The 26,030-nt window shown below is 45.8% G+C and overlaps 1 long non-coding RNA gene across 1 annotated transcript in view; it reads right to left on the bottom strand.

Annotated features, from left to right (window-relative positions):
• LOC308138236 overlaps positions 1 to 24,479 on the bottom strand; it is a 44,251-nt gene extending 19,772 nt beyond the window's left edge. Inside the window, exon 1 of the long non-coding RNA XR_013936877.1 lies at positions 24,376 to 24,479. This is a non-coding gene — a long non-coding RNA (uncharacterized lncRNA). The remainder of the gene's footprint in view (positions 1 to 24,375) is intronic.
• Positions 24,480 to 26,030: the final 1,551 nt, after the last annotated feature.

The raw sequence follows: 26,030 nt of genomic DNA, 5'->3' as shown, positions 1-26,030 counted from the left end.
CTCACTCACTCTCTCCCACTCTGATATCATCATCTGTTATTTCCTCCTGTTTAAATGCCAACAGTGAGAAGGCCAGGGCTGCATTTCATTCAAACAGATCATTTGTATTGTGAAAGAAAAAAAAAAGAAGAAGAAGAAGAAGAAGAAGAAGAAGAAGAAGAAGAAGAAGAAAAAAAAAAACCCCACCATCGAGGCAGGGCCTGTTGTTTGAAATGGAGACGACGAGGTCTCCGGCCCGCCTTGGCTCCCAGGAGCAGCCCTGAAGCCTGCCAGCACCTGCACCGACACACTGACGCAAGTTTGTCCGCAATCACCGAACCTGATCTCACCAAAACAATATTTGCATTTTCTTTTGGGTCCGCAGGCTGTGTTCCACAGTGAAAAGTGTGTGTGTGTGTGTGTGTGTGTGTGTGTGGGGGGGGGGGGGGGGGGGGGGGGGACAACACATGAAAGAAAACACACATGGAACAGAGCACAAAGAGATGTCAAAGCAGGCAAGCAGCCCACACAACGCAGCTTCGTCGGCGAGAGAGGAGGGCGGCTCGGCGTCAACATCGGCACTGGTTCCGCAGTCGTCGCTCAGCAGGTAATTATGATAACAACGTGTTCCCTCGGCAGCCTCTCTCTGATTTAGTTTCCAAGCACTTACCCTTCCTAAAATCTTCCCTCGATAACATCTGATATGATTACAAAGTCAAGATCCTTCTCAAGGAGCGCCCACTTATGCGCCTCTAATTTGGTGTATACTAACTTTCCCTCCCGTGACGACTCGGTGATGCTTCCCATCTTATTGCGTATGCTTAGTTAAGCCGTCGCACGATTTGCATTGTCATAACATTTTGGAAAATGCCGTGACACAAATGAACCTCACCTACCAATGCCATCTGTTACGGAGCGCTCCGCTGCCTGCTATTGCCTTCGACTGCAAGCGCAGCCTTGCCACATGGGGAAATACATCATTTCATTGTGTCTGTTAACATCCAGTTTTAACAGTGGGAGTTTGGCCCTGATGGAGTCAGCAGAGTTGACCTGTGATTACCTCTGTGGTGCGGCATTTTCCTTGGCTGTCATCACAGCCGACCTCTTAAACGGCCAGCGCTGCTCTGCAAGCGGGGCTCGGCGGCTGTTGACATACTGAAGACATTTAAGATAATCCAGAGATGTCTCTGTGTTTTCCAAGATTACATCTTCAAAGGGGAAATGCGGCCAGCAGCCTCAACTTGAAAGAGCGATGAGCGAGAGCGAGAGCGAGAGCGAGAGGAGAGAGAGAGAGAGAGAGAGAGAGAGAGAGAGAGAGAGAGAGATGCGGAGGGCCCTTGTTCTGAAGGAGGGGGTGGAATAGCTCAAGAATGCAATCATGGTTTTGGAGTGGAATTAGGCCTGTCCTGGCTAGCTAGACTGGCAGTAGGGCGAGATGATAGGAGGGCTGGCGGGTGGTGGAAACGACTCAAACCTTTGCGAGGAAACACACCTGCTGGATGGGACAAAGCAGAGGGAGACAAACAAGAGGACTCTCACCTGCGTGACCTGGCAGTGGTTGTAAATCACGAAGGTTATCTCTGATCCGGCACTGCCTTTTACTATGTTTGCCGGGCTGCACTTGATGAGGATTGAGTCATAATACTCGCCCACACTGAACCAGGGCTGTTTGCCCCACAAAAAAACAGATGATTTCCAAAGCGTCTCAGACTGAATGCTTTAGAAATGGGCCATTGTTTTTGTTGCGGTGAAGGAAAAAAATGCAGGCAAACTAAAAACACTTTGTCTCACCCTTTTGTAGAAAATTTAATCTGGATTCAACTCAAAACGTTACAAACTTAAACAACCCAAAACAAATCCCGTTCATGTCAGTTAACTCATGACGCTTGCAGATTACTAAGCAATCAGAGAAAACAGATGAGAGGCTTTTGGGATAAGTGCTTGTCATTATTACAACACCTAGATTATTCATGAAACCTTGAACATTCAAAACCTACAACAAAGCACAGAAAAAGATCTTCGAGTCCATACATCAGTTTAGTAGGTGGCTCCTGGGACGTCTGTGGTTCGGACCGTCTTGTGTGTGGAACTCACGGGGGGGGGGGGGGGGGGATTTAGATCCCAATACTGCTCCTCGAGGAGCTAAAAAAGATCCGGTGCCCATTGTTCCCTGTGTTTCCACCTGTCTAAAGTCCCAGAAGTATTATTCAAATTAGACCAGTGACTTGGGGAAAAGCAATAAATGTAAATGTGCTACACCTTCCCCAGGGGGGGGTGAAATAAAAAGAAGATCAAAGTCATACAATAATAATGCCTTATAAGCAATAGAGAGTCTGGCACACTCACTTGATGGACTGTAAACATGGAGGAGGTTCAACTTGTGCTGTTTTTCCTGGCGCTTTATTGTATTGTAAAGTGGTTCATTGAGACAGCGCTGGAAAGGAGATGAGCCCTCGTAGCAAGACGGATCCAAAGCGCCAGAAAAGCTTGGGTCCTCCATTTGATCAAAGCACAACAAGGACATTGAGAAATGAGGAAATGATGCCAATATAAGGCACAATACAGCAAGTAGTCATTCAATCTAGATTGTCCATCACACCACCCAAAGTTTGTTTACCTTTTGAGACTTCTATCATGCAACCAGAGACTTAGGCCTCAATTGCACAACGTTTTGAAGTGACTCTATAGTTCTCTGCACACATTTGCGCGTGTGGGTTTATTACGAAAACAAACGAGAGCACCTGCTCGTGGCCCTACCGGAACGCTGATCATTTTCAACAATTCTGCTGTTTCCATGTAAACATTTGTGAAAGTAAAACACAAAACCACTTCAAACATTGTCGTGTAAATGGTGAATAAATTATAAAAAAAACAACAACCTTGGCACTAAATTTAGACTCTCGTTCCAACTGTTGAAATGCTAAATGTTTATCTGATGGTTCCTAGTACTTCGGGAAAGTGCCTGTGATTGAAATGCAGCACAACAAGGATCTATTTATATATTTTTATTACGATGAACAGTTCTTTATTTGTTGCTTTTGTAGTAGTACGCAACACAGTTGAGACGCTATAGTGCCATTGTCTCTCCGCACCACCTGCCAATTCGAATGAAAATATATATTTTTTTTTTTTTTTTTTTCATTCGAATTGTCATGCTGATGATGAGTACCACTTTGGTCCTGTGGTGTGATAATGAACACAGGACTTACGAACCATTTCTGCTTCACACAGACTTGTGAGTGTGTATCATTTTATTTTTTGAGTGCCGATGCCAAAACCATTACAGATTTTTTACAAATGCAGACACGAAAGTGTTCAGGACAAGTCATCATTTTCAGTCGACCGACGTTAGCGCTGCGCTAAAGTGGCCTTTTGGATGGAAATGAGACAAAGTGTGCTGCTGGCCAGGAAAACTTGAGCCACTTCTGTCCATTGCACACATCCAGCGCCTTTGGACTTTGATGCTGCGACTCCGCGGGCCGTACTTGGCTTGTGCGACGCCTCAAGGCAGCATTTCTGCCACAGTGTGTTGTGCGTGCAGAATTGTCACGAAGCACTTTTAGATTCTTTACGCGACATCTGCGGGGAGCCGCTGCAACTCGGTGGAAGGCGAGCGTCAGGGATGTTTCACGCTCAAACTGCTTCGTAAGTATCACATTAAAAACACAAATATTGTGAGTCACATCTGCAACAAATGTCAGTAATGACGTCCTCTGTGGCTGTGAGTACCTCTTAGTGACTCATGGGAGTTTTTGCCTGGGAGTTTTTGCCTATTGTGGCTCTGACGGACACTACAACCACTCCGCTTTATTTCTTTTTCAAGCCGCTGGCCAGCATCATCACAAAACCCACGCTAATTATAGAAAAAAGATTACTTAAAGGAGAGATATGTGAGGAACAGAAAATCATAGTAGTTTCTAGTACAAAGAGCGAACAAAGAAAAAAACTGAATGTTCCAGCTTGATTCTTGGTTTGTACTCCTCAGAGGGCTTGCTGACTTCATCACTGAGTCAGGGACCAGAGGCCAAAGCTGGCTTCAGAAATCAGCGAGTGAGGCCTGTCTATTATCAACTGTGCACACTGTACAGCACAAGGCATCACAAAACATCCAGATAAAAATGCACAAGTCAGAGCCAAGTCACCACCAGAAAGCTATTTATAAGCTGCAGAAGAAAAAGAGACGAGAGGAAAACAAATTTGTCATCGGCAGGAGGCTCGGAGTGAGTGGACGAGTCAGTTGAATCATAATTGAGTCTCACAGAAAGGAACTTATTTCTGAAAGAGCGGCGATGCACAGTGTCGGGGGCGTGTGCAGCGCGAGGTACCGTTTGTTTCCTCTGCATCGGGGCCCCACCTCGTCCCTCCAGCCTCTCTGGCCACGGTTGAAAAATTAATGCAGCAAACTGACAACACTTAAGGCCTGCCTCCTTCTCCCTGTCTTCTCCCCCCCATGTACCAAACAGGATCAATTACCAAAGCAGGGCTCCACTCAGCAGTGCTAAAGAAACAAGAGGCACTCTCCATCACAGCTGTGTGCGTGCACGTGTCAGTGTTTGTGTGTGTGTGAGGTTCAGGCAGGCTTATGATGAGCAGAAAGAGGAGGAGGAGGTGGTAATAGTCTGTTTGCTTCTCTCTAATGACAGCAGCCGAGTGGATTAGTGAGCCTCCTAACCCATCAGCATCACTCCTCCCAGTAAGTGACAGAGCATGTAAATAACCAGTTACGGCCACGAGCAGAAGGGGTGGTGGGGGGGGGGGGGGGGGGGGGGGGGGTGTACAGAGACAACTAAAGCCGAGAAAGTCTAAACATGTGCGGGCGTTTTGTGTCTGCGCACCTTCATTTGTATGCAGGTGGAAATTTTCAAGGAGTTTTCATTTCTACAACATCAGCCAAGTTATTCAAATGCTGCACATCTGACTGGAGAGGATAACATAAAGAAAGGCATCAGCAGAAATGGCAGCAGGCAGTAATCCCCCGGCCAGGCCACTCGTGTTTGCCACGCAGGCAGGCAGGCAGTTCTGTCAGTAGCAGCACGCACACGGGCCTTATCAGTGACAGCCATAGGGCTATTCTAATAACCCTGCCGATGCTCTGCGCGGCGTGAGGACAGACAGGGAGACGGCCACACGGACAGACAAACGGGTTTCACTTCCCTCTTGAAGGGGGAAAAAAAAGCCCAAGCACCAGGTATTAGCCTGTCACCGTGCGTGCGCATATGCACTCTGCGCGCGTCGGGTGATTTACTCGCCCTCTTCGGAGCGTGCGATGATCCGACGGCTTCACGCACGGCATCCAAATGCACCGCGGCATTGACGGACCCACCTATTAACCCCACACACGTGCACATTTCGCATTTATGACCATGTTGTCTAAATGCGGGCGCACCAGCCCTGCAGCAGCGTATCTGTCTGCGGCATCATTATCGCCATTCAAAAGGTCAAGCAGAATGCTTCCAGCCTCTTCTTTGTGATTTATGCCTTTGTGCTATTAACTCTGTTCACATTAATCTCCATCTGTAAATCTAATCACGCTGCCTCGCCATTGCAGGACCTGCTGCTCTGAGCACAGAAGCCGTGGCCGACGGGAAACAGCTTATGTAAATACAACGCTGTTGACACAAGATGGGCAGCACATGCTACCACACCGCTGTGATGAGACGCACCGATTAGCGCGCAGATAAGCACAGCTATCACTTTATTGTCGTTGCATTTCATTTACTGTCGCCGGTCTTTAGATCCCCCCACCCCAATTCTGATGCTCTCATCTCATATCTCCAGGATCCTTTTACTTAGTTGGTCTTGGGAGACTGAGGCTGTCATTAGAGGAAGGAAAAATATAATTATTTTTTTTTGAAATGCACACACAGTGCTGTAGGGCTCCATTTGTAGTCAACGAATAACTTGAATATTGACACCAGTAAATGAGGGTGTCACTCAGATGACGCAAAAACAAAGCAGCGCTCAACAGAAGTGCTTCCAGGCATTCTCGACATGCATGTAAGCCAATAATCATTACCTTGGCTTGAGAAAGGCTTCATGAGCACTCACAGCTTCGTGACAAACATCTCGCCTCGCGTGCCCGGAAGCACACTTGGAGTACTTCGAGCAGCGTGTCCGAACGCTCTGCTCTGCGCCGCCGCCACATGCAATATGAAGACTTAATCAGGTCTCCTGTGTGAAAGCAGTGTCGCACTCTGAGAGAATCCCCCCCCCCCCCCCCCCCCCACCCCTGCAAGGGCGAGGTGGGAACCCTTGGCAATAACACGGAGAAGCCTGCAGGCCTGTCAGCCCGTCTTCACGCAGCTCAGATCGGCACTCGGCTCCGGGAGAACTTCCACTGCCGCGCCGACACGCACTCGCTCACTGGCTGACACGAATCTCAAGCATCACTTCAGCCGTCGTCTCCGTCCTTCAGCGTCGCACTCGACATGTGGCGTGCGCACGGGAACATTCCCGACGCAAACACGAACGAGAAGCACTCCGGCTATTAAATGAGACGCTGCGCGGCACAGAACCGTCTCAAGATAGAGCCCACATGCGCACAGGAGTGCAGATGTTTTAGCATAAAGGAGGCTTAATTGATGGCAGCTGTGACGCCGCCGACGGAACTTCATTTGACATACGGAGTGTTCGATGCTTGGCTCCACGCATAAACTTTTCATGAAGACTCGAAACTTTTATACTTGCCAATTCGTGCATCTGTTACGCTACGAGTATTTTATTGGTATTCGTTTGAATTGTGCTGTATAAACTTTTAAAAAATTATTTTGTAAACACTGAATTGTTTTATGTTATTTGTTTGAAAACATGTATAAACTAAAACTATCCAGAATAATCTTACTGAGATGAAAGGGTGATTATCTAAATATCTGATTTTTGAAAATTATTCATTTGAAGTACTTTTGTTGGACCTCGAAAGAAAAAAGTGCGGGAGAGTAGCTTAAGGTAAACAATATGTATGTCCACATTTACATACCCATAAAAAAACAAATGTATTTTAAAATCTTGCTTGTGTAAAGATAAATGTGATTTTGAGCTAGTTGTCAAGCTCAAAGACTACTACTTCACTTTTTTTCATTATATTTAAAAATAATAAACAATTTAAAGTAAATTATCTTTACTCTAAAAAGTTTTGGGGGTGAAGTTGCACACTTTCATACTTTGGTTTTAGCTGCAAGGCTGATGAACACCTTTGGGTTTTACAGTGCTGCCATCGGGAAGTTTCTTTAACCACAACTCCAATCGGCATTTATTAACAGTGCTCCTTTAAAATGCACAACAAACGAGAGATGAAAAGAGTTAAAAAAAAAAAAAAATAAAATCAATGCACAGCCCTAATTCCTTTGGCAGATAATATCAACTCAAGATTTTAAGATGGTGACTGATTTTATGTGCCACCAAAATGCAAGGAGAGAGCTTTTAATAATTGATGGCGCTGGAGCACGAAGATAACCGCTCTCCTCTTGTTATCAATCATTAATGGAGTTTCCATCAAAAACACTTCAACCCCTCAAGTATCAAATCTCTCTTGAAGGTGGAGGACCCACATTCAAACATCCCACTTTATCAAAGGGCACACAATGTGCTCTCCCTTTCTCTCGTGCGCAAATTAGGATAATAACAGCACAAATTGCAAAATTGTTCACAGCCTAAGTGTAAAAGTAGGCATTTCAGCAGAGGTCTCCTTGTGAGTGATGAGGGTTAATGGGAAAATTCTAAATGTTTAAATCACAGGGGGGGAAACAGCTTTGCCAGGCAGCGTTTATTACTTTCTTTCTCTGTTTTTTTGCGCGCGTGTGTGTGTGTGTGTGTGTGTGTGTGTGTGTGTGTGTGTGTGTGTGTGTGTGTGTGTGTGTGTGTGTGTGTGTGTGTGTGTGTGTGTGTGTGTGTGTGTGTGTGTGTGTGTGTGTGTGTGTGTGTGTGTGTGTGTGTGTGTGTGCGCGCGTGTGTTTACAGACGTGTTCAAAGCCGGGAATTCTGGAAAGCTGTGAGGCCAGTCTGTTCAAAGTCACCCAGGACGCAATGTGCATCGGCGACACTCACAAAGAGCCATAACACTGCTGCTAACCTTTAAAACAACCACAAGGTTACACACAGCCCTGTGTGTGGATGTAAACACACACACACACACACACACACACACACACACACACACACACACACACACACACACACACACACACACACACACACACACAGACACACAGACACACACACAGACACACACTGCAGAATTTCAGCGAGAGTTTACTGCTTTGGACTGACTGTGAGGGATCAGCCAAGATCCGGCTGTCTCCGAGTCCACCACCCTGCCTGCGGTACATTGTGTAAAGTGTACTTATATCCTTGCAGCATCTTTTCAAACACTCCCACACTCTGCCACTGACACGCGTGCACACACACACACACACACACACTAGACATACACGTAGTAGACTACATAAGCGCTGCCGTTAAGTGATAGCAGAAATGATAGAGTATCCCTAATTACCCATCAAGATGGTTTTGACAGTGTGCTGTGTGCCAGTGATCAGTGTCATGGCGCAGCGCCAGCAGCGACTCGGTTCTGTTTGATTTGTAGCCGCAGCCGAGTCGCGGGTGGTGCGCCATCAGAGCTGCAGTGCCACACACTTTCACTTTCTCTCTCTCTCTCTCTCGCTCCATCCCCTTCTCCTTCACCACCCTAGACCCCCACCCTCCTCTCTCTCTCTCGTACTGTCCTGTTTCACTGTTCCGACCTTGCCTGTCATCGATGCGAAACAGCTTTCCAAGGCCGCTGCATAACAGAAAGGAGAGGACACAGAGGATTTAGATGGAGGGGGTGGGGGGGGGGGGGGGGGGTACTGCTTGAAAACTTCAGGTGCAAAAGTGTGAAGGCTGCATCTGGATTCAGGATCCAGGGTTCTTGGAGATGGTGGGACTAAGTTTGCGAGGTGAGGTTGACAAAAAACATAAACGCATGTACAAACTTAATCAACAGTACATGACACGCTTTTTCATGAAGGACGTTTGAGAGCAGAATATATTGGAAGTGCAACCAACTGCTCTATGAAAGAGGATAAAGGTGTTCAACAATTACACTGCATTAAAAGTGTATTCAGATACATACACTTTAATATGGAGCTTAAAGGAGCTTATACAGCTATAATAGCTGCCTCTTGTGAGAGGGCTTTCTATGAGATTTTGGAGTGTTTCTGTCTGAATATGTGCCCATTCATTCTGTAAAGCATTTCTGAGGCCAGGCACTGCTGTTGGACATGAAGTCCTGGCTCCCGGTCTCCAGTTCATCCCAAAGGTGATTGATGGGCTTGAGGCCAGGTTTGTGTCCGGGTCAGTCCAGTGATTCCACGGCCTCCGGCAGTCACGCTGGAATAGGAAAGGCCTTTCCCCAAACTATTGCAAGAACTTTCTAAAAATGTGTGTGTGATATTATACACCTGTGACATGAGGTCTGATTAAAACACACGAATTATGTCATGATCACCTCATACTTTTGGGCATATATATTGTATCTTGGAATGCCACATATGGAAAAAAGTACGTTTTCCAGTCCATCCATTTGTCTCATGTAACCAGTTCATTAAAGTCGGGGTCACAGGGAGCTGCAGCTGACCACCATGTAGGGTCGTCTCAGGGCAAACGCCCAGAAACAATTACACACACGAAACAGCAATTCAGAATAACTGGTTCGTGACTGTGAGGCCACCGTGCTAAACATTAACCCACCTTTCTTAAATCCCCATTCTTTCAGTAAAAAAAATACTTCTTTGTTAAAGACTGTGATAAAACTGGTAAATCAAAGACTGCACTGTGAGCCTCAAATACAGCAACTGTCACTCTTTTCCTTCTGATTGTTATAATTTTTTTAATCCATCAATGAATCCAGTATTTGCATACCATCAGTAAAGAGCGCTGTTGTTAGCTCTACTCATAGAGACTTTGAATTAATGCATAAAAGATGCGTCATCGCAATGCATCTCATTACCGCTGTGATAATGTATATTATGATAGTGCCAACATGGACCTACGAAAGGGAGATTTATACAGTGCAAGCATTCAGTGAGCCTTGGCCGTGGTACAGTAAGCAAAGTGAATTAATGCTCAGAGTCAGCCAGTTAATATTTGCTTAGTGAAATGATAGCTGAAACCTGCAGCACAGATAGTTTTCATAAACTCTTTTTTTTAAAAGCCAGTTTGTCAGGTCAGGTGAGCTAATCTTAAACTATCGCCACTGAAGAGCGGCCTCTGCACAGTAGACGCTGCACAGTGTGTTACCTCAGCCAATTAACCTCTTTGTAGTGGCAAAATGTAAACATTTATTGTCGCCCTTTCTTGAGAAAGCTCTTAAGTTGGGATCATGAAGCCGTCGCAGACTTGGGCTCCTGCCAATAAACTGTCACAGGTCAATTATCCCTCAAAAGATAAATGCCGCGTCTTGCCGTGCTCTGATTTCCATCGCAGGGATTCATGCTCGATGTTGAGATACTTGCGTTAAATAGGGAACAGGTGTAAGTGGGGGGGGGGGTGGAGGGCCGTCTACTTGTCACACATGCTCGCCTTTGACGAATTGTGCCGAGTCATCTTAAATGAGCTGAATCAAAGCGGCTTCAGATTTGGTGACTTGGGAGTATTGCAGAGGATTTGAGGTCATCAAACGCTGCTTTATCTTAAAGGACCATACCTGTGCTGTTTGTTGTCCTACTTGCTGCCCATCGCTCAGATTTTCTGCTATCATTCGACTGAAAACCACTGTATTTCCTTATTAAATGATTAGGGATTTCCCATTTAGACTCTCATCTGATATTTGGAGCCTGACACGGACAAACTTTGAATAAGCAAACCGAGGGAATAAAGCATTCACAAACCTGACAGCACGTGTTGCACATTTTACAAATAAAACCTGTATTTTACATATAAACTTCATGCGAGTAGAGAATGTTGCCCTTTCGAAGCTCACTTAGCCCGGAGCCCCAACAGATGGACATTGCTGGAAAATGGAAAATCTAAAAATATGACAGCTGCCTCACCAGTTAGGAAACAAAAGAGACGATCAGAGCTTCGACAATATAGATGCCACCGTCCTGCCAGAACCAGAGAAAAACCCATAAAAAGAGAAAAAACTAAACAAAACTGAGCATCAGTGAGATTTGCGTCACCGCTCCACATCAGAAATTACAATTTTACATAAGAATATGCAATACTATCAGCACAATATCAATCTTGGCTGATACAGGATTAAAGATTAGGATTATAGAGTTATAAATCAGTCCTGAATACAAATCAAGTTGGGATGTTCGAAGTGAAATGTCGCTTTCCTATAAAGTGCAATTCTTTACTGAAAAGGATTTCATGTTTTAGATGTGTGTGTTATGCATGCGCCATCATCAGTTTAAGTGTGTTTTGTTTACAAGCAAATAAATAAAACTAACTTTTGCACAAAATGTAATGTTCAATGCTCATCAATGACAGATGGCAAGCCTGGTAATTAAAAACACTTTTCAGATAAAGTATTTTTAATTTGACATATTAAATTTTTGAACACGCTACTTTTATGTTCACATCTGATTGTGGGCTGAGATGAATACGGGCAGGTAAAACAAATGTGCAAACTGAGACGTATTGTTATTGGAAAATGGCTGCACAAGTTGGAAAATATCCGCAGAAATAATCCAATCTGACGATCCACTAATTTCAAATGGGCCTCATTGGCCTCTTCAGCATGACTCTGAATATTCTTCTCAACCACTGCAGCTAACCACTTCTGTGTGCTTTGAAAACTGTGTTGACACGATGAAAAGACACCAGTGATTTGCTCGTGTAAAAAAATTTTTTTTTAAGAAATTCCTTACCTAACACGGCCACAATGTCATACTGCATCAAGAAATGAAAACAAAGGGCCAGTTCAAGCCGATTGTCATGCTCGCGGTTTTACATGTTGAGCATGTGGACACATCAAACTCTATTTATATTATTACCGATCATATCTCAAAGAGATCCGCACGCTTACTGACTGCTTTCCAAACGCTGTGACGCCGTAATGAAAACCAGCTTGAGGATACGAAGATACTCGACCCTCCTCCAAGACAGACAGCTCATCGCAGCCTGCAATCTGTCCCACAATTGTGTGACAATGAAAACTACAATCAGGAACTATTGTCACAACTCTCCAGACAGTCAAAAGCTGAGAAAGCGCCGCTTTGACAAGCTGTGTTGTCGAGAAAAATCAAATCACAATGGCAAGTGAGTAAACACAGATGTGAAAAAGAGCATGCAAATCTGGTAATTTCTCGATTTACAAAGGTTGCTCTCGAATTTCTGATGTCGCATCTTCAAATAGACCAGCAGGAGGATTTTTTTTTTTTACTCGTCTTTCAACCGCGCCAGTACATTGGGATAACATAACTTAGAGGCGAATAAATACTTGGTGCGTCGTGATGGATTGGCTGTTTCATTTGAGGCTTGCAATTCAAACTTCATAATTTAGTGGAATGAATGGAAACAAATGGCTGCCTAGAAGGCAGAAAATCAACCTGAAGATGTTGGAAAATGCACGTAGAAGTAAAACTGCATTGCCAGTAATTGGTAGCAAATGAGCTATAACCTGTAAAAAATGGCTCGACAACACCAGGGTGTACCAGTCCTGCCACTTGGCACGAACTCACCTGTTCTCCAAGATAAAAAAAAAAGCTCCTGCTGCAATACCAATAAATGTCAAAACGGCACGCAAGATCAATATGCAGGCATTCATCTCTCAAGATGGTATGTGAAGTATCAAACTTGGCAGAGTACGTGTGTCACTCTTTCTAACAAAACCGAACAGCTGCAATTAACACCCTTTTATTCAATCTGTCATTGGTTTTGTCATTAATGGCATTGCCCCAGGCACGGGGTTCCGGTTTGACTGTCAAAATGCTCCTTTCAGATCAGCTGCTCGTCACCGCAACCTGACAATCGCAACACGTCGCTCCCTCACTCTGCATGAGTGACTGAACGGCGCAACGAGGAAGATCAGGCAGGCGGTGCCAGCCCGGGTTTGAGTGAACGCCACTGGGTCCAAAGGACAGACGTGCCATCTAAAGACGACAAACATCTCAATACCCTGGTGTGGTCGTGTGGGCGAGTGCATATGTGCGCCTGTGCAATGTGAATTTTGATGAGGAAGACGAAGGACCCAAACGCGGCGATGGAGCTCTCGGATTGTCTCCCACAGCGTCTGGACTGGCGGCTGCTACTCCTCGTGACCCCGATGCTTCGAGCCACAGATCAGATCAGGGACGCTGCGCGACAGATGTCTGCCCTGGCGCTCTGTTCCAGGCATGAGTGCTGCTGGCACACTCGCCAAAGAAGAGGAGGAGGGGGGGGAGGAGGGGGGAGGAGGAGAAGATGGATGGTACGAAAGAAACGAAGAGGGAGCGAGTGAAAGAAGAGTTCAGACTCAGCCGTCGCATCGCACAGACTTCATCGCCGGGGACGAGATCTGCTCCGTCGTCTTTCCGTCAGTCAGCGAACTGTTTGGTTTGGAAAGTGACGCGACAAGTTTAGACATACCTCAAGCAGCTGCTTTCACCCTGCTGACCTGCAGGAGGAACCGGGGACCTCGCATGCACTAAATCACCCTCTTTCTGCAAACAGTTCGGCAGACAGCGAAAAATAAACGTCTGCATAGCTACTCCACACAAGTGGTTTCACCGATGGCAGTGGCTCCATCATGGTTGCATATCAGCCAGTAGGAAAAAAGTGGATGCACAACAAAAGAGCCACAGTTTAACAAATGGCTTTCTGAAGTTATATTATATTTAGATTCCAAGTTCGACTGACAATATGCTGAGGGTGCTGTTTAAGTCAACAACTTTCTGTTACAATTTAAAAAAAAAATAAAGGCAGTTGGTTGGAATTCATTGAGTTTAAAGACAGAGGCAGGTTTTGCGCACACAAAGCGAACGTGTTGAAAGTCTTAGTGCACAGAATTGTTGAATGAAGGCTTGAAAACAGTGTTCAGAGCCACGTAGTGGTGTAATGGTTTATATTCTCGACTCGTGCTTCAGGCCTTTGTGTTTGGAGTTTGCATGTGTGGGTTTCCTACAACAATCCAAACGGTTGTGGTTAAGTGGAGGTAAATCACGACTCAAGATTACCTGTCGAAGTGAACCTGCACTACGCAAGTTGATCGGCTATTGAGAAAGCTGGACAAATGGATGAAGTTACTAACAAAGTTCTGAACCACAGTAGTTCTGTTCGTTTGTTGTTTTTGAATAAATGTTTCGAATAAGTAGTTTCGAAATAATTAAAAAGTAAATTGTTTTGTACTGACCGAGTCTAGTCATTCTGTGATCTTGCAGATTGGACCCCTGTCTGAACATGGGTCATGTAAGTGATTAAAATAACTGCAACAGATGCATGCAAAAACAACTGAAAGCTCAAACAGAAAAGTACATCAATCTGCTACAGAGGTCCTTCATCCAGGTGCCACGACAGAAAAGCTAAGACGTGACCTCTGCGAGACGACTCTTAGCACTTTACTTTAACTCAGAGGACCATTATACAATAAAAAGATGATAAGAAGAAAAGAAGAAGGGAGCTAATTATAGCCTCACAGCAGGATGGCCAGAAACAAACCTTGATTATCATCATCATCACGAAGGCACAAAGGAAACCTGCTGCCTCCCCCCCCCCCTTCCACCACAATCCAATAGAGAGGCTTTTAGCCTTGGTAATGATTTCAAAAGTGACAAGTCAAACAGATTTACTGTGACAGCCTGAAAGGGACCAGCACGAACACAGTTATTCCTCACGTGATCAAACCTCGTAGCCCTTCTCCAATTCCCCCCTTTCCTCTTCCACCTCCTTCTCTCACAGCCACTCACCCACCCTTCCTGGGGACCGGGAAGAATGAGCTCGGCTCAATGGAGGCAAGGCAACAAGCCTATTCCCCACCGCCCCCGCCCCCGACCCACCCATTCAACACGAGCGAGCCCCCCTTCAAAACGAGAGGGAAAAGCTCCGCTTTGTGGAAGTTAGTTACTTAAAGCGACAGCCCACCAGATAAGGATCTGGTCACGGAAAACTTGTGGCACAGAGTAAATGGAGATACCTTTGTACAAATTTAACACCATTACCCATGGTTTATCAGATTTAATGAGCCATGAATGTGAAGCGAAATTCTCAGGTTGCTGGAGCTGCTGAAAACACTTGTGTAGCAGCCTCGCGGCCTTTTTAGTAAAAACCTAATTAAAAACACTCAAAAAAGAAAACAAAGGTAAAGGGGGGGGGGGTGGGGGGGGGGGGGGGTGTTATTAAAAACATAGACCATTAGGCAATCATTGCCATTAATCGAATAAAAAAAAAAAGTACTCTTTCTGCTGGTCTTTATTGCATCCATATTCATTAGAAGGTATCTTTTGTGCCCTGAGTGACAGGATCTTGCATTTGACTTTCATTTCTCCAGCTCTGAAACATGGAGCAAATTTGTGTTTGAGAAGCACTGGTCCCTCCAGACCCGAGATGGTTTGCCTGGTGCAGTACCCCCCCCCCCCCCCCCCCCCCCCCGCTCCCTCTATCCTTTCCCTGGATGTGAAAAACACCTTGGCTGTTGCGAGCTTTGAAAACAGAGCTCCCCTTAAAGCCACCGGAGATGGCAGAGGGACGTGCGCGGAGAATTCTGAAGGAGCGGGGACCCTCGGGCTACACAGGTTTAGTTTCCCCCGTTCTGGCTTCCAAAAACAAAGGAATTCCAGAGAAAATCAGGGCAGGACCTCACCCCAAGCCACCGCCGCCTGCGCTACCCCCACTTCCCTCTCTTTAGCTCTCATGCACCCACACACACACACACACAGAGAGACACACGCCTTCGACATGCACAAACACACTGCAAAGGTGATTTCATCAAGGGACACCCCTCCTCTCTTGCTTCACCGACACATTGGCTTGATAACCAGAGAGAGGTGATTGCAGAGACATGGGCAAGGAGCAGTGGGCAGAAGTGCATGTTGCTAGCATAATGTTTGGTCCTAATGCATATTTTACAGTCCTGTCTGTCTGACTGCTGTTGTTGTTGTTCCTTTTGACCATTGCTCAGACTTGCTCCATTCACACTGCGACCACATCGTTGAGCAACAGCTTCAGGATGTTGCCGGTGAAGCTGTGGCATGACACACTGCCGCCACCACCACCCCTACCCCACCCTTTCCAACGCACCCCGACGCCCTACCCTCCCACTTGAGCCGGATAGGACATGTGGGATCTCCTCTTGTGTGCGTTTTTTTTTTAACAATGTCAACATGTCAGTCAGTCTCCACTCAGCCGGGGCAGACGAGTAAAGGTTGCAGTCCGGGGGAGAAGTGTAATAGCTGTACTCGGTACAGTTAATGTACCTGTTCTGAAGTAATGGGTTGTCGTTGAAAGAACGAGATAGAGATGGGCTCATAATAAGCACCATCACCACCTCCTACTGGATCTATGACTTAAAAAATTGACTCGAGGCGCGTGGACTCTTTTTTTTAGGATGGCTTCAAAGAGAAAGTTGGAGTTATGAAATGATTTCTATTAAATGCTGCGAAGAGTAGGAACGGAGGAGGAGACAAGAAAAGCTAAAAGCTGGCCTTCAGAGACAGACACAGGTGTCCATCATCAGGGATTTATTGATTCTTTGGAACTATGGAAGACTGAGCAATGCAACAGGAGGCTTTAGTGTTTGACACTTTCTTCTGAACCCCACAGTCTTAAGTTATTTAGACTATGAACACTTTCAAGAAGGCTGAATGTTTTGTTTCCACTGTAGGGGTGTCTGGACTGCAATAGCTATGTTTTAATGTATTGTTTTTAATCTTTTGATACCCTGAATTTCCTGCGTCGTATTGATGATAGATGGCTGTTTGTGTGGGGGGGGGGTTTTCTCATTTGTTTTGATGACCTATATTCTTAAGATAGTAGGCTTTGGCATGGAAGGTGGGCTCATTTACACAGAAACAAGGACTGATTGTAAAATGACAAGTTCTTCTTAAGCACCACTGTTTGTGTGATTTGTTTTTCACAAAGTCTAAAGGTAAATTTAAGGTGGATTTCGAATGGACAAAACCAGTTTACAGTCATGCTATCAGCAAAGATTTACAGCATAGAAAAGTATTTAAAGGGTTCACATATGCAAACTGGTGCCGCTTGTATATATGTTGCCTTGGCAACTGGCCGCTGATTTGCATCGCTGAGATTATTTTTTTAGATTATGTGTCTTTTCCTTGTGGGTAATCAAATAGTGGTAATTTTTGCTCAATTCATGGAGTTTGAGAACCGATTACTTAAATTCATGGGATGAATTTGAGCTTGTGATTTCAAGTCCTAAACAACAAGACGTCGAACACTGTAAAAATAATGATGTTAAATGACAACATGTGTTATTCTTCATTAAAACACAACAAGTCTCTCAATGTACTGTCTTTTTGCCCTTGCTTTCACTTTTAAACTGTGTCACTTCATTCAGTTTCTTCAAGGTGACCCATGTGTTATCAGAGACCGTTTGTGCTCAGGTTTTATTGACCACTAATTTCCATACATAAATCCTCGGGGTCTGGCGTGATAGCTGTTAAAATATTTCAACAGCTATTAAAATGATTCAGCATGAATTGACAGGTACTTTAAGCAGAAGGTTGGCCAGATTTTCAGTAAATGCCTGTTTTTGTCACTCAGTAATTTAACAGAGTTCCTGTAGCTGTGAGGATAAATGAAGCATCCAATCTTGAGATGATGAAATTCACCGTATCTCACTCAACTTGTATTCCTCCATCACGCTCCACACAAATGGCTGCCATTAAAATACTTTTCAGCACAGCGCAGGGAAGTCAGCAGAAGAATATAGATTTTATTTTGAAAATCACTTTGCTTTTAGCTCACTCTATTGCACATATTTGTAAAGACTCACCCAGAAGCCTTAAAACACAGGGACCCTTGCTGGTTTGTCAATAATGTTTGTGGATAATTAAAGAGCCCAGGGAGACAATGATAAACATTGTTTAGAGGCTGATCCCTGGCAAGCGCCAAGCAGTGTATCATTGCTGTCTCCGGAATACACACGATTACCCTGCTCTCATTACTGATATGATAAACGACGGCCTCCACCGTGGCTGTGGTTTGCTTGGAGGACACACAACAGGGGTATATTAGAAGAAAAAAAAAAAAGTGGTGAAACACATTGCCCCTGTAATAAAGCGAGGATAAACAAGAGCGGGGCTATCTGCAGAACAACTGCTGATAATATTTGGGATATTTGCACAGTCCGGTCTGCAGCCAGCTATATCACCTCCTACCGTGTATTATTAATTCTTTAGATCACTGTTTAATAAAGCAGACGTTCGACACTACATTCGTTATTTGTTTCAATCCTCATCGCCCCTCTCCTCTCTTCATCCCTTCACACAGAAGGAGCTCAGCCCCGGCCCACCAGCGCGTCTCTTTTTACAGTTGGTGTATCCACACACAGAGGTTTAAAATATGCCCCTTTATCTGAGCCGCCCAGGCGGGAAAATGAAAGGGATGTCAGTCCTTAGAACCCTGGGAAAGCGCCTGGCTCGACGGAGGGGAGGGCACCAAGTGGGCACTGCGCACGGTAAAATACTTTTTTTTTTTTCTGACGTCAAGGAAAAAGCAGCCTTGGTGAGGCCGCGAAAGGCCACGATCGTATGCCGATGTGATTTAAAGGGGCTCTCCGCAACAGGCATCATTAACACAAAAACCGACATCTTGTCTGCAGTCTCCGCTGCGCCTCAAAACAAAACCCGCTGCCGTTTCATCGTTTGCACTTGTTACGCAGCACTGCAAAGAAAAACGAAAGCCAGCGTTCAATATTGACGACTTTCCTCCCTTTGCAGTGTTTGCATGTGTGAGGGGCTTTCAGTGTTCTCTCTGAGAGCAGACGTTGCATGCGACTCCGTCTCACCCCCCCCCCCCCTCATAACTGATATCGCAGGCGGAGAATGGAAACGCTGTCCGCTTGCATTAGCAACCCCTGGTTAATTTACTTTGTCAGAAAACAAGGAAGTATGTTTCCCTGGAGGCCATGTTGGGAGACAATTCGACCGCCTTCATAGAATCTCTGCCATCACTCTGCGTCTCCCACGCAACCTCCACCGGAAAATCAGCCTCGCCGAGCACTTCGACAGACAACAGCGCCGACGAGACAAGACGCTGTTTATAGCACAAATGATATTATAAACACAGCATGTGGTGTATTATCTTTAGAAAAATGATTCATTATAGCCTATAAGCTAGGAAGATTTGCGACGTGCTGCGGGGAGGGTAACTAAAGTGCATCTGAAATTAATTCACATCATCTGGAATCCCCCGATCAAATGGCAATAGCTGTTGTTTGGAAACATAACAGGTTATTGACTCAACCCAGCAGGGACAGTTCTCCGTCGGACTTGTTGGTCTAATACCTGGCATGAGCTCAAGCTGCAAGAGAGAGAGAGAGAGAGAGAGAGAGAGAGAGAGAGAGAGCGAGAGCAAGAGAGAGGGGAGAGCCCGAGCGCGCTCCTGTGAGTGGCTGTCTGGCCAATGAACCCATGTGGGGCACCGAGTAAAGGTGTGAAGACCTCTTGGAGGAGGCTGGAGGCGGCGCTGGCTCGCAGGCATGCTTCAGCATCAGGAGAGGGACAAGGCAAACACAGCAGATCAGTGCAGAAAACCGTAAACCCACTGACCCAGCATGAAGAGGGAGAGGGGACTAATTAGTGACTGTACTTACAACTCAAAAGGAGACGGAGAGAGAGAGAGAGAGAGGAGAGGAGAAAAGAGGGGGGTAACACAAGGGGAGCGCGCACACACACACACACACACACACACACACACACATATCCATCCACACACACACACGCACACACACAAAGCACACAGTTGGAGGATGAGGACAATGAGTTTGTTTAGCTTAAACAGGATTTACAAGCCAAACAGACACACGCCAACGCCACTCACTCAGACACATACTATCTCTTTTCCTCTCAATCTCTCTCCCCCTTTTTTCCTCTGTGTGTCTCAACCAACACAAACTGAGCTGAGAAAAGGCTCTGTGAGGATTTCATCAGGAGTTTAAAAAAAAAAAAAGAAGAAGGAAAGAAAAAAAAAAAAAACAGAAACCTGAGGGTAATTGCTTGAGATTGTGAGAAGTCTTGAGTGCAAGCGGCAGCGGTGGGCAAATGGACGGATAGAGGGAACATTTTGTTCCTCCTGTGCGGGCTCCAACTCTCATATTGTTCCCGGTGAGGCCGGGGTGTCATTTATGATTCAAGGGCCTCAGCCTCACGACGGATGGGAATAGGACATGGCCATTGTGATGTCCCCTTGCACTCGTTCCTCAAAGAACATTAAATCAAACATGCATGAGACTGTGACGGGGTTGGGGCCAGCAACTTCTCCACTCTCTCCGCACTCTGTTTTACTCTCATCTCAGGAAGGGAATAAAAAAAAAAAAAAAAAAAGCACTTAAAGGACTTGGTGATGTTGGCAGAGCTCAAGGTTGTAGTGACAGCTCTTAAGAAACGGGAGTTAAGTTAGTGTTTTGTCTACATTAAATCGACGTCTGTCAACCACTGAGAGATATTGTAAAGGCACTGATTTCTAAGAAACAATCACAAATAGTGATATTGTTGTCGTTTAGAAGAAATGAAACGAGAGTAAAAGGGTACGACAAGTGCGACATGCAAGTTGAAAAATTAGGTGTGAACAGCAACACCTGAAAACAGCCTCGTCACCGAACAGAGCGGCTCGCCTCTACTTGAGGCTCAATGCCTTGCTCAGGGGCTCAGCGTTATTACCAATGGCTCCCTAATCGCTCTCCCTGCCGCCTCGGGAGTTTACAGCGGCCACGAGCTGGACCGCAGCGCAAAGCTTGAAGGACAGCTGGTGACAGGCATGTGGAATTGGGGTTTTCTTATAGCCAGTGTCTCACATCGGTCCGTTCCTGCTCCTTCTGCCAAACTGATGTCATCACAACCGGTCACGGCCGGATGACTTGCATCTGCCGGGCGCTTTATTTTCTCCGTATTAGTTACACTGCAATTACCAGGTTTTTTTAACTTGAAGAGCGCTTAACGGAAGACTTATGGGTAGAATTACAACAACGTTTAGGAAGTAGTAAAGTATCTGACACGAGGGCACAACCTCGGCTCAAAAGCGAACATTTCAGATTTTTAACTCCCTTAAAGCTCTTATTCACAAAATGAGAATTTTTAAAAACGCTCTGAGGCAACGCAAGTTTTCCCTTATTAAAAAGCCAGAAATAGGCACAGTGACAACAAAGGCTCAGTTTAGATGAAAAGCACTGCCAAGTTTGAACCACATTCAAGACAGGAAAGAAAAAAGAGAGAGGGGAGAGAGAGAAAGAGAGAGAGAGAGAGAGAGAGAGGAAGAGAGACAGCAACAAAGACTGACTTCTGCTCTGGACGCAAGTGGGTGGGTTTGGGCTCGTGGCGAGACACCAGACTACAAGAATCCGTGTCAAGTGAACAGGCAGCAGGCATTTCACAATACTCCTCAAACAACAGTTAGATGAAATGTCAGGCTGTCAAAACACTGATTAACGTTCGCCAGGTTTTAAGCACGGAGCAGGATGCAGCTGTGCCGGGGCGCAGTAAACAGCAACAAAGACTGTGCAGCTTGGTAAATTGCTGAGTAACAAAAAGCTAATTACTCAGACACAAGTAATTATTAGTTGGAGTCCCCCCCCCACCCCCCCACCCCACAGTATGTACTTCCAATCAGTGTTACCTCTGTGTTTTACAGAGGTTGAAGGAGAGTAAGGTGCACTCCCTGCCTCAAGAACAGTCGGTCAATATATTAGCATGCTGCAAAATCGCGTTGTTTGAAGCTGATTGAATCCGCGAAAGATCCAAGTGAATCATACTGCGACAACATGGTTCAAATCAAAGAGGGATCTCTTTTTATCTCTCTTACTGATACAATTAATTTGTTGTTGTTGTTTTTTTTAAATAGCCATACTGGCAAATAATGCGTCTCGAGGAGAGTAATCTCGACATTCTGCCTCCGTGTTTGGTTTTGAGGAGAAAGCATACTGTTGGATACAAACATCCATCTTCTCCTTCATATTCTGCTGCAACTTGTAGCGCTGCCAGACCGTCGTTCTGTCTCTGGTAAAGATTTTCACTGTGCATCTCCAGCAAGAAATCTCCCTTCGCAATCTGGCACCGAGGCCCGGACAATCCGGCCCTCAGTGAGCATGCTCCAATTTGCGCCCGGCACCGTCTTAAGAAGCCTTTGAAAACACACAAATTTGATTTCAAAGTGAGTCTACTGGAGCCTTTAGCCTGTTTAGTGAATCAGACACTCTTCTGTCTTGTCTCGCAGCCTGGCAGGCTGGCTGCAGAGAGGCCCCAGGAGGGACAACAGAAGGAAAGAAAACTCACACACACACACACACACACACACACACACATACACATGCACACACACACACATACACTTTCAAGTTTCAAACAGTTGCAGATGGCTTTAATTCCTTGCCCCCTTTCTTTCACAATTTATCAGGTAACCCACTCTGAATGACTGTGCCTTCTCGTGAGTTTCTGAGATGACTTAATGCTCCTTCTTTGGTTTGTTGGGAGGAAGAAAGAAAGAGGGAAAGGGAAAAAAGAAAATAAAAAAAAGAAAAGTTGAATGGCACTAATTAATATGGTGCAGCTGACGAGTCTTGCTGCTGAAACAATTTCATTACATCACCAATTTAAATTACAGAGAAAGGAGACACTGGAGGGTGCAACCATCCAAAATGTGTTTACACACTTTCCTAGACCCACATGCAGGAAGTACACACGCACCCACACACACACTCACACACAATAACATACACCTGCAATCCAATGCAATACTCTTGCAATGAACACAGCAGCTCTTTTAAGTCTGTAATGTTTAATTTTAGTTGAAACTGTGTCAGATTTCTTCGGAATCCGGGCCTCTTTGGAGTTTCAAAAATGACTGATGTGCTCCCTTTGTTGACAGAAGACGTTACCTTACCTGCGGTGGGATAATAACGACAATAAAGGCACATTCATCAAGATCTGGGCGGTTATAGATCAGATTTGTGAACTTTTTTTCTCTTTTTTTTTGGTGTTAAAAAGAAAGGATCTGGTAAATCCACTCCTGTCGTGCTCATTTAAACTTCGGCAGCTTTCTGTGGCTCCTATTCAACCCTTCTCAAAAGTTCAGCTGTCCTCCAGCAGCGTGCAGGGTAATGAAAGAGCAGCAGTCTCCACCTCCACCTCCTCCTCCTCCTCCACCTCCTCCTCCTCCTCCTCCCTCCCAGAGCCCCTCTCCTCTGCACTCTGTCCGGGCTGGCCTCACTTCCAGACGGGGAGGAATTTAACAGGGAGGGTCCACCAGACTTCAGGAAGAAGTGTTGCACCGAGTCAAACCGCTCATCCCACACTGGAGCTTGGGTAAATGTTGCATCGTTGCCCCGCATCGAGGACCCCGGTGTGGTCAGATATTAAAAGGTGGGATTGCGTGAGAGTGGACACTGACCTGCAAAAGCCATTGTCTCGCGGGAACAGTTTGCATCCTTTTGAAAAAATTGCAACGTGCAACTCAACTATAGCCCAGTTCACTGGAGAGTGTCACGGTGGCCCCCGGAGGTCTCGATGACCTCACACTGAGAGGCACTGATCTTTTGAGTGATCCCTGATTGTGTTTACTGATCCCAGTGAGCACGATCACCACGATCAGTCAAGGCAGCAAAGCGTTCAACCGAAGGCTGTTTCACAGATCATAGTGGGAGTAAGCATATGGACATGCCTGCTAATTGCATTACAACAGGTAGCCGATAATAGCCTTGAAGGGGAGTCAACAAGCCCAGACACATAGACTGTTAGCTAAGTGACACACATTCTGAGTTTAGCATCCACCGGGGCTGATCAGCTGATTCACCCGCACAGAACCCTGCAATCACTCAGCTATAAACGCATTCCTGGCGTCTTACTGTCCAAAAGCCCGAATGCAAGAAAGCAGCTCTGCCGGATAATAATCCTGCAGACACGCCGACTTTTGGCTATTTCGCTCCTCCAGCGCGGCACAAAGCGCAAGGATCCGCGCACGGCGCAAGGGTCTGTGGCATTTTACGCCGCGTAAAAACGCGCTCCGTTACGGATCACGCAGCCGGAATCTGCCCCTTTTTGACACGAGTTCACCGGCGGCTGTTAAAGGTTTCACGGAGGTCACCCTATTGTTGTAGCAGGTAGTGTGTGCGTGTGTGTCCAGCGGGAGGCAAACCCTCTCTCTCTCACACACACACACACATAGACACACACACGCTTTACATTCAATCCTCCCCCACCAAAAGAAAAAACAAAAAGACAAAACAAAAAAAAATTAAAACAATAAACAACCAGGCGCGAAACTTACTTTTATCCGGGACCCGGCGCGTAAAAGGCGCGTATTGTTCCTCCGAAAACCTCGTGCTTACGGGGCTGCGCTGCGCTCCGCTCCCTTCACTTCACAAAAGGCGACGTGAGCTCCGGAGACGGTGTGACTGAGTGACTGAATCAACTACCGTAGAGCAAGGCAAGTTGAAGTGTCAGATTACACTGGCTATTCAGTTACCAGAGAGAAGCCGTGCTCCGCGGCGGTGGGGAAAACCAGGAGCGGACGTTCGGGGCGAAAAGGGGGGGAGGACGCCGACGTTGTGGGGAGCGCGTGTGTGCGCGAAAAACTGCGCGTTTCACACCGGAGCGGACTGCAGCTGGAGGCTCCGGCTATTGTCTGAATCTCTCCAGTTTCTAGCACACGCTGTAGAGCCGCACTCCATTCCTTCTGTCATCGAACCAGGAGTTCATCTTTAATTCAAACTATTCAGCGTTATTATCACATTTGCATATTGCAATATCACTATTTCACCGGTATTTCACAAAATGCTCCATCACCTCATAGGGACAAGAACACTAATGTGCGTGTCTTGAGTATTTCTGATCTATTTCATTATATAGGTGGTGACTTGTAGGACTTATAACCTGCAATTAAAACCCCAGCTGCTGCTTAATTGCATCCCAGTCGACCAATAAAGCAGATTTATCCTGCTGTTATTCGAAACTAGTAATAATTTTCATTTTATTCAAAGAGTTATTATTTATGAAGAAAAAGAAATATGTTGATTATAAGATGAGGCAAGATAATATTATATTGATGATGACATGGCTGTTGAGCTCCATAATGAAAAGCATATACTCTTATTACATTATTATTACTAGTAGTAGTAGTAGTAGTAGTAGTAGTAGTAGTAGTAGTAGTAGTAGTAGTAGTAGTAATTCAGCAGGTCATATTGACGGTATAAAGAGACTTTTTCTACATGAGTGACAGCACCGTGACGCGCGGTGCTCCGCTCCAGTCGCTCTCCTGCGGGGGCTCCGGGTTTTGCGCACGGCCGGTCTCCGGTGGAAGCCTCGGAATAACAAAGACGTGTTTGAGAGCAGCGGCAGGCTGGGCCGAGCGGTGACGTCAAGGAACAATGTCTCTCCTCCCGACACGCACAAACGCGCACGCATGCACACGCACGCACGCACGCACGCACGCAGCCAGGCACGCACGGCACCGCTCTTCCCCGCTCCTCTCGTCCTAGTCAGGCAAGGCTGAACTGCCCAGAGGGAGGGCCGCCCAGCTCGCAGTGCATCAGATAGAATCACTCATTCCTCATGCTGTGGCTGCACACAGGATTTTTTTTCACTGTTGTTTGTGTGTTTGAGGAGGAATAATTTATTTATTTATTTTTTTTTTAAAGAAAAGAAAAGAAACAATGGGATGGCAAATCAGTCACGGCAAGTAAACCGTCATGAGAAAACATCTGAAGTCAGGCCAGTGTCGTTCACTTTACAAGCACCCTCTTTCCTCTGGCTGATAGATTTAGAAACAAGATCATCAATATAGTTGGTAATGATGACAAGATTAGTGTTGCTGAAAGGTAATTCACAATTTCCCTTCACACAATGCCACCGGCCTCGGGGTTGAATTCCTGTCAGCAGCTCCTGCTCCCAGGCTCCTCTCCTCTTTTGAAGGGGAAGGAAAAG

Source organism: Blennius ocellaris (genome assembly GCF_963422515.1).
Source record: "Blennius ocellaris genome assembly, chromosome: 13".
In the NCBI taxonomy this organism is placed as follows: Eukaryota; Metazoa; Chordata; class Actinopteri; order Blenniiformes; family Blenniidae; genus Blennius; species Blennius ocellaris.
Note: the sequence above shows the minus strand (reverse complement) of the source record. Positions and strands in the feature narration are given on the sequence as shown.